This window comes from Onychomys torridus, chromosome 15, assembly GCF_903995425.1.
Source record: "Onychomys torridus chromosome 15, mOncTor1.1, whole genome shotgun sequence".
Taxonomy (NCBI): domain Eukaryota; kingdom Metazoa; phylum Chordata; class Mammalia; order Rodentia; family Cricetidae; genus Onychomys; species Onychomys torridus.
The window spans coordinates 73,191,671-73,202,544 of record NC_050457.1 but is presented as its reverse complement, the minus strand read 5'-3'; the positions used below and the strand labels follow the sequence as shown (position 1 = coordinate 73,202,544).

The 10,874-nt window shown below is 44.2% G+C and overlaps 1 pseudogene; it reads right to left on the bottom strand.

The window, feature by feature from the left end:
- Positions 1-10,265: 10,265 nt before the first annotated feature.
- LOC118596037 lies at positions 10,266-10,647 on the bottom strand (annotated as a pseudogene).
- Positions 10,648-10,874: the final 227 nt, after the last annotated feature.

Genomic DNA, 10,874 nt, shown 5'->3' with positions numbered 1-10,874 from the left:
CTCGTATTTTAATGTGATAGAATCAGGACATCTATAATATTATTTATGTATCTATGTAGCTAACATCTCTATATTATCTATTTAGTGTCTATCGTTATATCTATCACTTACCTATGTGTCACCAGGCCATCTTACCTATCATCTATCTACTTATTATCTTTATATCATTTATCTAATTTTAAGTAGAAGTATTGAGGACCTCAGTGTCTGTCAAAATATGTAATTTTGTATTAATACATTATGGGGGAAGTTTTTGTTGTTTTTTCAAGACGGGGTTTCTCTGTGTATCCCTGGCTGTCCTAGAACTCACTCTGTAGACCAGGCTGGCCTCGAACTCAGAGATTCAGGCTCTGCCTCCTGAATGTTGGGATCAAAGGCATGCACCACCACTGCCCAGCATGGAGGAATTTTTTTAAAACAATAATCAAAAGACACTCAGCACATCTGGCATGCTGACTTGCCATTCCTAATGAGATCTTCCAGCCAAGTATAGATAGAAGGAAAAAAATGCTTAATCACAAGATTCTTAGTGAAAATCACTATCATTTTTAAATGGCAAAATATCAGCATTATTTTATCTAAAGCCAGGAATTATATAAAACTGACAGCTTTTTGTAATTTTTGTTTAACATAATATGGGTGATTCTAAAAGCACAGTAAAAAGTAATCAGTGAAAACCCCAAGAAAAAGTGATATAATTTTCTTTGCTGAAGACATTAAGTATTAGAAAGCCAAAGAGGCTTTAGAATCAATGTGAGCACATGCACACAAAGTAAAATGCAATTATCCACAGCATTTCTCTGCATCCACAGAGATGTTTCTAGAAATAAAAACAACAAGAACTATAAATAGTGAAGGAAATTATAAAATCTTATTAAAAGACATAAAGCAAGAATAGAAAGGATTTGGGTTTTGGTGGGAAGGCTTCAGACCACCTCCACAAAAATGGTATTTCAATCTAGTCGCAATTAGTATCCCAACAGGAGTTTTCATGGATTGGCCCTGAGTGGTAAGAACAAAGAAGACCTGAAGGAGCTGAGGTGTCAAAGAACACAGCCTGAGCACTGTGGAGCCATATCGGATCCTGCAGCAGAGGCAGGTCAACATTGTGTGCCGTGCCGGGAATCAGGTGGACAGGTGGTACCTGGGAAGGTCCAGACTAGCCTCCTGTCTCTTTGAGAAACCAATATTTAGCAACAGTGGTAAAGAATAGTCTCCCAGGACTTCTAGGTTGCCCCTGCTATGGCTGAACACACATGGAGCCACTCGGGACTCTGACTCCTCAACTCCAAGTTGGTCTTTAGGGCGCAGGGCTGGAAGATGACAGTACTCCGGGATGGGGAACTCTTAAGGAGAGTCAGGAATGAGTCAGCACCTAGGCCAGCTCCATGAGCCAGCAGCCCAAACCATGCAACCTCTTCCTTTCACTTAATGTGGGCTCTGAATCTTTGTGAGGTAGTTGTCTGGATACTCCAGCTCTGGCCAAGATAAGTGTTTTGGAAACTTTTTGTTTCATGTGAGATTGTGGCTTTCTCAGTGGACTTGGAAAGAACAGCCTTTTCTGAGCAACTGAAATTTGGATTTCACAGTCAAGGGCTTTCCTCCAGCTAAAAACCCAGAACCTAGCCTGCTTTGGAACTGTACCTTAGCTCACATAGTCCTTAGTGGTCACAAATGGAGAAGGCAATACTGTTGTGGGATAATCTTTTTGTACACTGTGAAGATGTGTCTCTGCCTGGAAGTCCTGCCCATCCTCTCCTCCCAATCAGAAGGCACCTTAGGCAGAGATACATCTTTATAGTGTACAAAAAGATTATCCACAATACAAGCTTTAATAGGTTTCTATCACCCTTTGTGATGGCGCCACATGGATGGGGGAATGCCATCCCAGCTCCCTTTGGGCTGGAGCTCCTGGTCAGCTAGGACTCAACTGGCATATAGTAGTACATATCAGGAACCCAGTGCCTCATTCTTCTCCCCAGGATATGGGTGGAACAGCCAGTATCACTAGAACCTTAGCCACTAGGGGAACTGGAGACATCTGTCTCTCACAGGACATGGTGTTGCCTTTGAAGAAACTGGGTGTCTATTGGTTAGGACCAGAAAGTTAACACTGGACAGACAAGCAGCAAGGTCTTTCCAAATGCTGTGCAGGCCCACATGAGGTGAGGACTGGTAAGGACCACACAGTGGAGGAACAGAGTGGTCAGGATGCAAATAAACCAGGAGGGCCTTGTGGCTTCAGGTGGCACAGGGAAGTCTAGGGAGAGTGAAAGGGTCAGAGAGATGATGTTTGGAGGATGAGCAAGAGTCAGCGTCGGAACTGAGGGGCAGCAGGTGTGCAGATTAAGGGTGAAGGGAGGAGATGGTGAGTGCGCCCCCAGGACCTGCTGTACAGGCTAAGCCCAGGGGAGGGGAAAGCCGAGGGACCTTCTGAGGAGGAGCAACGGGGGAGTGCCAAGAAGTGTTTCCCACCAACTTCTGATTCCTGCCTGGCTCGGGGCATGTGTGCAGTGCCTGCCCTGAGTCTGGATCCCACTCCAGTTCTGTCTCCAGCCATAGTTTGCGGGCATGCTTTAGTCCTGAGAAGTCTGGTTTCGACACAAACCCTTAGATGCAATCAATATGCCGGGTGAGAGGTCCTCCCACATGCACAGTGCACTCAGGGCCTGTCGGGCACACTGCAACCTCTGGCAGGAACTGCAGTAAAAGGGGGCTAGCCAGATGTGCTCATCGATGTCACTGATTCCCAGGCCTCATCCCAGCATGCGGTCATCTACACACTTGGTTTTCCAGCTCCGGCACCTGCCATCGTCACTGTGGACATTGCTAAGGTCCTTCTTCCACACTGACTGGACTCACCCTCCCCTCCTCCTCTCTGGGAGACAGCAGCCTGTGGTTCTCCTGAGCTGTGAGACAATAATGGCCCATGTGCATCTTACCTGGTGCTGCTCAGTGAGAAGACAGTGTCACCCTGGGAGCCAGTGCCTGCAAGAGCAAGTGAGTAAATGAAGGACAGACAGTATTTCCAGTCTGACACATACCTGAAAATCACCTCCACCTTGATTGCTGTAGTGCCTTATCTGTAACTACGGTCTGGAGGCCTGTTGACCTCCTTTGGGAAGAAGGAGAGACGGCTGGAAAGAATTCACTAGCTACCAGCTTCCAAGGAGGCCAGCATATTGCAGCAAATCTCCTCCAGGCAGAACCCCAACCAAGCCTTCCAACCAACCCCTCAAGGCCAGCCTGCTGAAGGCTCTGAAGACAGGTGCCACTGCCTCAGCTGTGTGGCAGTTTTCCATGCCTGCTGGCAGCCAGTATGTCTTTCTTCTCACACAACACTCGAGCAGCTGAGAGTCACATGAATCAGCTTTATATTAAATCATGCACCCATGAGGACAGCACCTGTGTTTTAGTTGTGGTTTCTATTGCTGTGATAAAATACCATGACCAAAAGCCACCTGGGGAAGAAAGAGTTCTTCCAGCTTATGCTTCCACATCACAGTCCGTCATTGAAGGAAGTCGGGGCAGGAACATGGGCCAGGAGCTGAAGCAGAAGCCATGGGGGAGTCTGCTCACTGATTCGCTTGCTCAGCCTGCTTTCTTACTGCTCCTCAGATCACTGTCAGGGTGTCACTGTCACTTGAGCTAGGTGCTCCAACATCCATCATCCATCAAGAAAATGCCCCCAACCAACTCTTCTACAAACCAGTTCCACGGAAGCATTTTCTCAATTAAGGTTCCTTCTTCCCAGATAACCCAAGCTTATGTCAAGTTGACAAGTTATGTCAAGTTATCCAGCCCAACATGTATCCATGGCAAACTGGCTAAATGGATGAAGGAATGAATGAGTGGATGGATAAAGCCTTCAGGTCTGCGAAGAGAGAAGGCATCATCAACTCTATAGTGTCAGTCTTCCTCGGTCCAGGCCATATACCAGGCCAGAAATTGCTCAGCTAATCGGAGCACAATTATTTCCATCTTCCTCCCCATATCTAGACCCAGAGAAATGTCTCCTCCTCTTGAGTGTGCCTGCTTCTTCCCCTCTGAGCTTATGTTGTATCCCTGGAGCAGGCCTTGAGAAGAAGAAAGCTTCGGCTTCCAGTCTCTTGAGGCCTGCTCTCACTCAGCTGTCATGCTTCAGAGACCCATAAACCACATGGTAGAGTCCTGCTCAAATCCCAGACAAGCTTCTGGCCAGCACTAACATCACCAAGAAGGTGTGTGAGTGGGGACACCACCATCACCATTGGGCTGCAAAGGCTGCAGGAGACCCCAATTCCAACCATCCAGTTGAGCCCAACAAACACCTACAGGAAGAAGATGGAGGACTAGAAATAATGTGAGTACTTTTTAAAAAAATCATTATTTCTGCCTTAAGTTGCTAAGTTTTGGGGGAGAATAGATACTCAACAAAAGTAAAGGAACAGGCAAAGGAGTAAACAGTGTTGTTGAAACAGAGATAGCAGCTGGGTGACTGTCAGTCTCCCAACAACCCTCCTACTCCATTCTACTTACTAAAGTACAGATGAGCCTCTGCTAAGCAGAGCCACATCACTCCCTTACATCAGTTTGAGTCCTTTGAGAGACAGGTGTCACTAGGCATCATCCGCATCATACATCAGAGGAAGAAGAGGAGGTATCATTTAGAGGGTCTTTAGAATGTCCACTTGCAAAACATGACCCTGTGGTGATTCATTTCAACTGCCAGCTTGGTGAGATCTAGAAGCCTCTGGAAGATGGACCTGCCTGTAGGGGATTATCTTCACTAGGCTAAGTTCAGAAGACCTGCCCACTATGGGTGGCACCTCTCCCAGACTGAGATCCTAGACACATAATATAGAAAAAAAAAAAAAAAATGGGTCGAACACTAACATTCATCTGTCTTTGCCTCCTGATTGTTGATGCAATGTGACCAACTGCCTTGAGCTCCTGTGGCCGTCATTTCCACTGTATGATGGAAAGCTGGGAGGAAATAAACCTTCCTTCCTGAGCTGATCATCAGAGAGTGTCAACACAGCAGCAGAAAAAGAACTAAGACAGTCCCCAAGGCCACTCACACTGAAGCCTGAGCCCATGCAGCTTGTTCATTAATGTAGTATTTTCTCCCAGGCTCACTCTTTGTGGATGTAAAACTGTTTGCCCAAAGACCTAATATTTGAGCATGACCAAGGTTTTTAATAATGGATCATTAAATAGCTTCAATGTAGACTATAAGTCAAAGTGAAACCCAAGATTATCATATGAATAAATATGACTGGGTCAATGGCATCACTGTGGTAACCCCCTGATGTCAAACAGGTGAATGTTCGTGTGACAAGAATTTTAGTCACCTCAAAACTCACTGAAGAGAGTCGGAATGGGAGCAGAGCATGGCGGCACGTGTCAGAAACACCAGTTCTCAGACTATGGAAGCAGGTGTGTGAGTGAGGAGACAAGAGGATCTAGAGTTCAAGACCAGCCTAGGCTGCACAAGCTCCTGCATCCATAAACTGGTCAGAATGTTATAGCCAAGACCTGAGGGTAAGCAAGAAGTAGTTTGACTGTGTGGGAGAGAAGCTCTTTGCTGGACAACAATGTCTTCCTCCAACAGACTTCTGATAGAGTGTAGACCCTGGTCCTTAGGAAGGCTAGCTTCCTTCCTGCTCTCAGGAGGGCAGTGAACAGCCACAGCCCTCTTCATGGGAGTTTTCATGGCTACATTAAGGCTCAGCACAGACTGAATTCAGTAGTGACAGAGAACAAAGGTACCCCACTGTGGAGAAGAGTAATCAAGACTGTCTGAAAGAGCTCAGAGTATTCCACCTCCTCACATTTACAAATACGGTCTCAGAAGACCCCACTTGTTCTTTCTCATATGCGGCATCTAGCCAGTAATACATGTATATGTGAACAGATGCACACGTGGGCATGGTAAGCCACTAAGAAAGGAGAACAAGAAGGGCTAGTTATAAGGGATGCTGACAGACATGGTAATGGACATTGAAGGTGATTCCTCAGCACCGGAGTGACTTCACAACCATGCAGGACAGCATGCAATGCTGATGCAGAACCTGGAAGCCTTAACCACTGGCCCAATCCACAGAATGCTTCATGCATCTGTGTACCAAAACAACGAATTAACTTTTATTTTATTTAAATAGTCCTGACCACACAGCTATCAGTATAGGTTTTAATGAATATGCATGTGCCTGTTTAACTTGGACTAATAATCATCCTGAAAGTATTTTCAACAACAGTTTCTATATGAAAACTCAAATTTCAAAGAATACTAGGTAATGGTGGTACTTTGAAAGAAAATGGCCCCCATAGGCTCATCGGGAGTGACATTATTAAAAAGATTAGGATTTGTAGACTTGGTGAAGTAGGTGTGGCATTATTGGAGGAAGTGTGTCACTGTGAGGTTTCAGAAGCTCAAGCCAAGCCCAGTGGCTCACTCTCTCTTCCTGCTGCCTACAGATCCAGATGTGGAACTCTCGGCTCCTTCTCCAGCACCATGTCTGCCTGCATGCTACCATGCTTCCCACCAAGCTTTCTCCAGTGATGAAAATGGACTAAACCTTTGAAACTGTAAGCTTACCTCAGTTAAATGTTTTCCTTTATAAGAGTTATCATGGTCATGCTGTCTCTTCACAGCAGTAAAACCCTAAGACAATAATGCATACTGACATATTCTGTCCGAGGGCTCCAGATTTCATAGAGCCTCCCGTACTTAGGTAACAGTCTCCAATCAAAGTGGTTCACAATACATTTTTTTTTTTTTTTTTGGTTTTTCAAGACAGGGTTTCTCTGTGTAGCTTTGTGCCTCTCCTGGGACTCACTTGGTAGCCCAGGCTGGCCTCAAAATCACAGAGGTCCACCTGGCTCTGCCTCCCAAGTGCTGGGATTGAAGGCGTTCGCCACCACCGCCCGGCCCACAATACATTTTTTGATTAACTTAATTTTGAAGAAATTTGTATAAACACCACCAAAAGATAGGGGGAAAGGTGGTGAATGAGGCAAAGATGTTCTGGATGGAGCTACGAGATAATGGTAAAGTAGATGTCATGTCTAAAAAATAGCAGAATGTGCTACAGTCACTGAAGCAGAAGATAAAAGTTGGGTCTGCCACAGATAGAGAGTACATCCAGGGTATGGTTCTAGTGAGCAAGGCAACTGTAACAGTTCATCAGCAGCTAATGATCCGCAAGGAAGAGATGCACTTCCTCTGAAAAATAAAGGTGCAGACCTAAGGTGTTTGAACCAGCTCAAGGACACCTGAACTCTAAATCCAGGAGAGATCACGCAGACCCAAGTTCAAACCACGGTGGAGATTCTGAAAACGAACAGCTGGTTGAATAAGATGTGATAGATAGTGAAGACGCTTCAGCAGAGATGTCACCAAGCGGTCACACCGGACCAGGAGATTACCAAAAAGGTGCTTGACATTCCCACTGAAATGTCCCAAGAGGAAACACTTCCAGCAGGGACTTGTGGATGAAGAGTCACCAGGAGACACCAGATTCTCCAACAATGCTCAGCAAAGGGATCGTGTTTCTGTTGGATGCTTCAAAAGAAAGAAATGTGGAACCTTTCCTTGTGGTGGTATTGTGTTCCTCGAAATAAACTTATCTGGGGTCAGAGAACAGGACAGCCACAATATTACACATGAGGATAGGGGGTGGTAGCACACGCCTTTAATCCTGGCATTCCAGAGACAGAAATACCTCTGGATCTGAGTTCAAGGCCACATTAGAAACAGCCAGGCATGGTGACACACATTTTTAATCCCAGGGAATGACGGCAGAAAGTAGAAAGGTATATAAGGCGTGAAGACCAGAAACTAGCAGCATTTGGCTGGTTTAGCATTTGGCTGGTTAAGCTTTTAGGCTTCTAGCAGCAGTTCAGCTGAGATTCATTTGAATGAGGACTCAGAAGCTTCCAGTCTGAGGAAACAAGACCAGCTGAGGAACTGGTGAGTTGAGGAAGCTGTGGCTTGTTCTATGTCTCTTCAGTGTTCACCCTAATAACTGGCCTCAGGTTTGAGTTAATTACTAAGACCTTTTAAGATTCCAACTACATTTCCTTAATCATAGTTGTTGCCTCAATCTCTTGGTATAGAATTTTTTGGGTTTTTTGTTTTGTTTTGTTTTGTTTTTTTAGAAACACAGGAATTTTCCATCCGTGGCCTTCTTTGCCAACAAGTGCAAGCAGGAACGGAACTAATGTGAGATTGTGATTATGACTCTGGGACACACCTGACAGGGAATTCCTCTGCAAATGTGGTTAAAAAGGGAAGGGAAGAAACGATATAAGCCAGTGTCCAGTGCCTGCCTGTTTATGAAATAAGCTGATCTAATCTAGCTGCCGTCACAGCCTTCAGTAGCCAGCGAGACTATGGCTAGTTCCTTGGTTTCCCTTACCCATGGAATTCATCTTTTATTTCTGATTTTATGTAATTAGGCCACTAACAAAATAAGGGTATTTTCATATGCATCACATATGCTTGCTTCTACTGTCATTTAACTTTATACAAATAGAATGGAAATACATATTTTATATAAATACCACTGTGCAATTTATAGCTTATTCATATCTTATATAGTAAAAACAAAATTACAGTACATTTGTATGTTCTTTTAAAAATCTTATGACATGTAAGTCTAAGTGAAGTGGCTGTATGTTTTAAACAATTTATATCCTAGCCAGAGCACTTAGCAAGACAGAGAAACAAGGGCATCCAAGTCAAAAAGAAGAAACATAATTTTTTTTATAGATGGTATGTTTTTTTATGTTTTAAAAAAAATTTTAAATGCACACATACACAAACTGTTAGGACCATCAAAACAATTCCATTAACTTTCAGGGTACAAATCACTTAGAAGTTCTTCTGTCTGGAGCTGCATTAACTCTAGAAATATATTTGGATGGAATTTCTGTCTTTGTGACACTGTACCCACTGATCCATCTGTTTGGGCTTTCTATAAAATCTCTTTATGGGCCGGGCAGTGGTGGCACAGGACTTTAATCCCAGCCTGCAGGAGGCAGAGCCAGGCAGATCTCTATGAGTTCGAGGCTAGCCTGGTCTACAGAGCAAGATCTAGGACAGGCATCAAAACTACACAGAGAAACCTTTTCTCAAAAAACAAGAAAGATGAAATAAAGAAAGAAAGAAAGAAAGAAAGAAAGAAAGAAAGAAAGAAAGAAAGAAAGAAAGAAAGAGAGAGAAAGAACGGAAGGAAGGAAGGAAGGAAGGAAGGAAGGAAGGAAGGAAAGAAAGAAAGAAAAAGAAAGAAAGAAAGAAAGAAAAGGAAAGGAAATGAAAGGAAATGAAATGAAATCTCTTTATGTGTATAGGTTTTATATGTATGGGTTTCAAAAGTACCTTTTACATTTATTCTAATGTAATTTACATGGGATTTTATTATGTTATCATTTTGTCATTGAATTTTGTATTTAAATTTATATATAGCCATCTTACTAATCATGTTTCTTTCCAATAATTTATACAATTTAATGTTATTGTCTTAGACACACACACACACACACACACACACACACACACCACATCCTACTGAATTCATTTAGTGTTGTTCCTATGTGTGTGTCTCTAGGGCTGACCATTTGGAATCATTACTGATGCAGACTGGTTCTCCTGCTCAGGGGTCATTACCTACCAGTAGGTATCCAACTAGGGGTAGGGTCTTGTGAGATTTCCCCCATCCACATGGACATGCCAACTTATATTGTCTTGTTTAGGCAGCTGTATTGATCCGACTGTATGGGTGCCGCTGCCCTGTCATGTACAGGAGAAATGATCTCACAGCCGGCTGGCACGCTGGACCTCCGGCTTTTACCATCTTTCTGTCCCCTCCTCTCTGAGACTTCCTGAGCCACAGGTGAGGGTTGCCCTGTAGATTTATCAGTTAGAGATGTGCACTCACAGTCAGTTGTTCGCTGCATTCTGACCAGCTGTGGTTTCCTGTGATGGTCTCTGTTTCTTTAATGAAAAGCGAGAGCTGTGCTTATCTGTGGATTCACTGATAAGCATTTGGAACACAGTTAGAGATGATAGCGGCTTGGGAGAGTGGCAGTAATAAAATGGGTCATCTTATCTTGTTGCTGATTTTATGCAGATGTTTCAAACATTTCATGACTAGAAATGTCTTCTTAGTATACTGGCAGACACTTAGCCAGTTTTATATCACCCTAACAAAACATCCAAGATAACTACATTTTTTTGCCCCACAGTCTATGGAGGCTTTTTGTGTATGTGTTGTACATCTCTAGAAAAGGAGTCCCAGGATTTCCCCTCCTGTGTGCTGTGTCTTGCTTCTTCCTGGTCCATGATGCCAGCTGAAGTTGTCAGTATGAAGAAGCCAAACTGGCAGGATGGTAGCAGGCTCTTCCGCCATCTTCTTAGATCTTTGAGCTGCACATCAGTCTAGGGCTGATCACTCCACACTGGTTCAGCCTTCCTGTGAGGTTCACAATGATCTTCCCAGCCCTGTGGTCATCAATGATTCCAAATTTGCCAATGTAACCATGCACTGTTAGGAGACGAATAATGAGTTTAGGGCATGGTCTGATCAAGACCTGACATTTGCCTCTCTTCTCAGAATTGATGATGTTCTCAAGAGCATCTTTCAAGACATTCATGTGCACCATGGTGGTGTGCAAAGATGTGCACCATGGTAGTGGTGTGCAAAGATGTGCACCGTGGTGGTGGTGTGCAAAGGTGTGCACCGTGGTGGTGGTGTGCAAAGATGTGCACCGTGGTGGTGGTGTGCAAAGATGTGCACCGTGGTGGTGGTGTGCAAAGATGGCAAAAGGAAGGTAGCCAGCTTTTCAAACTTTTCCACACACTTCCTCCTGCACTCTCACACCTCTGCTTT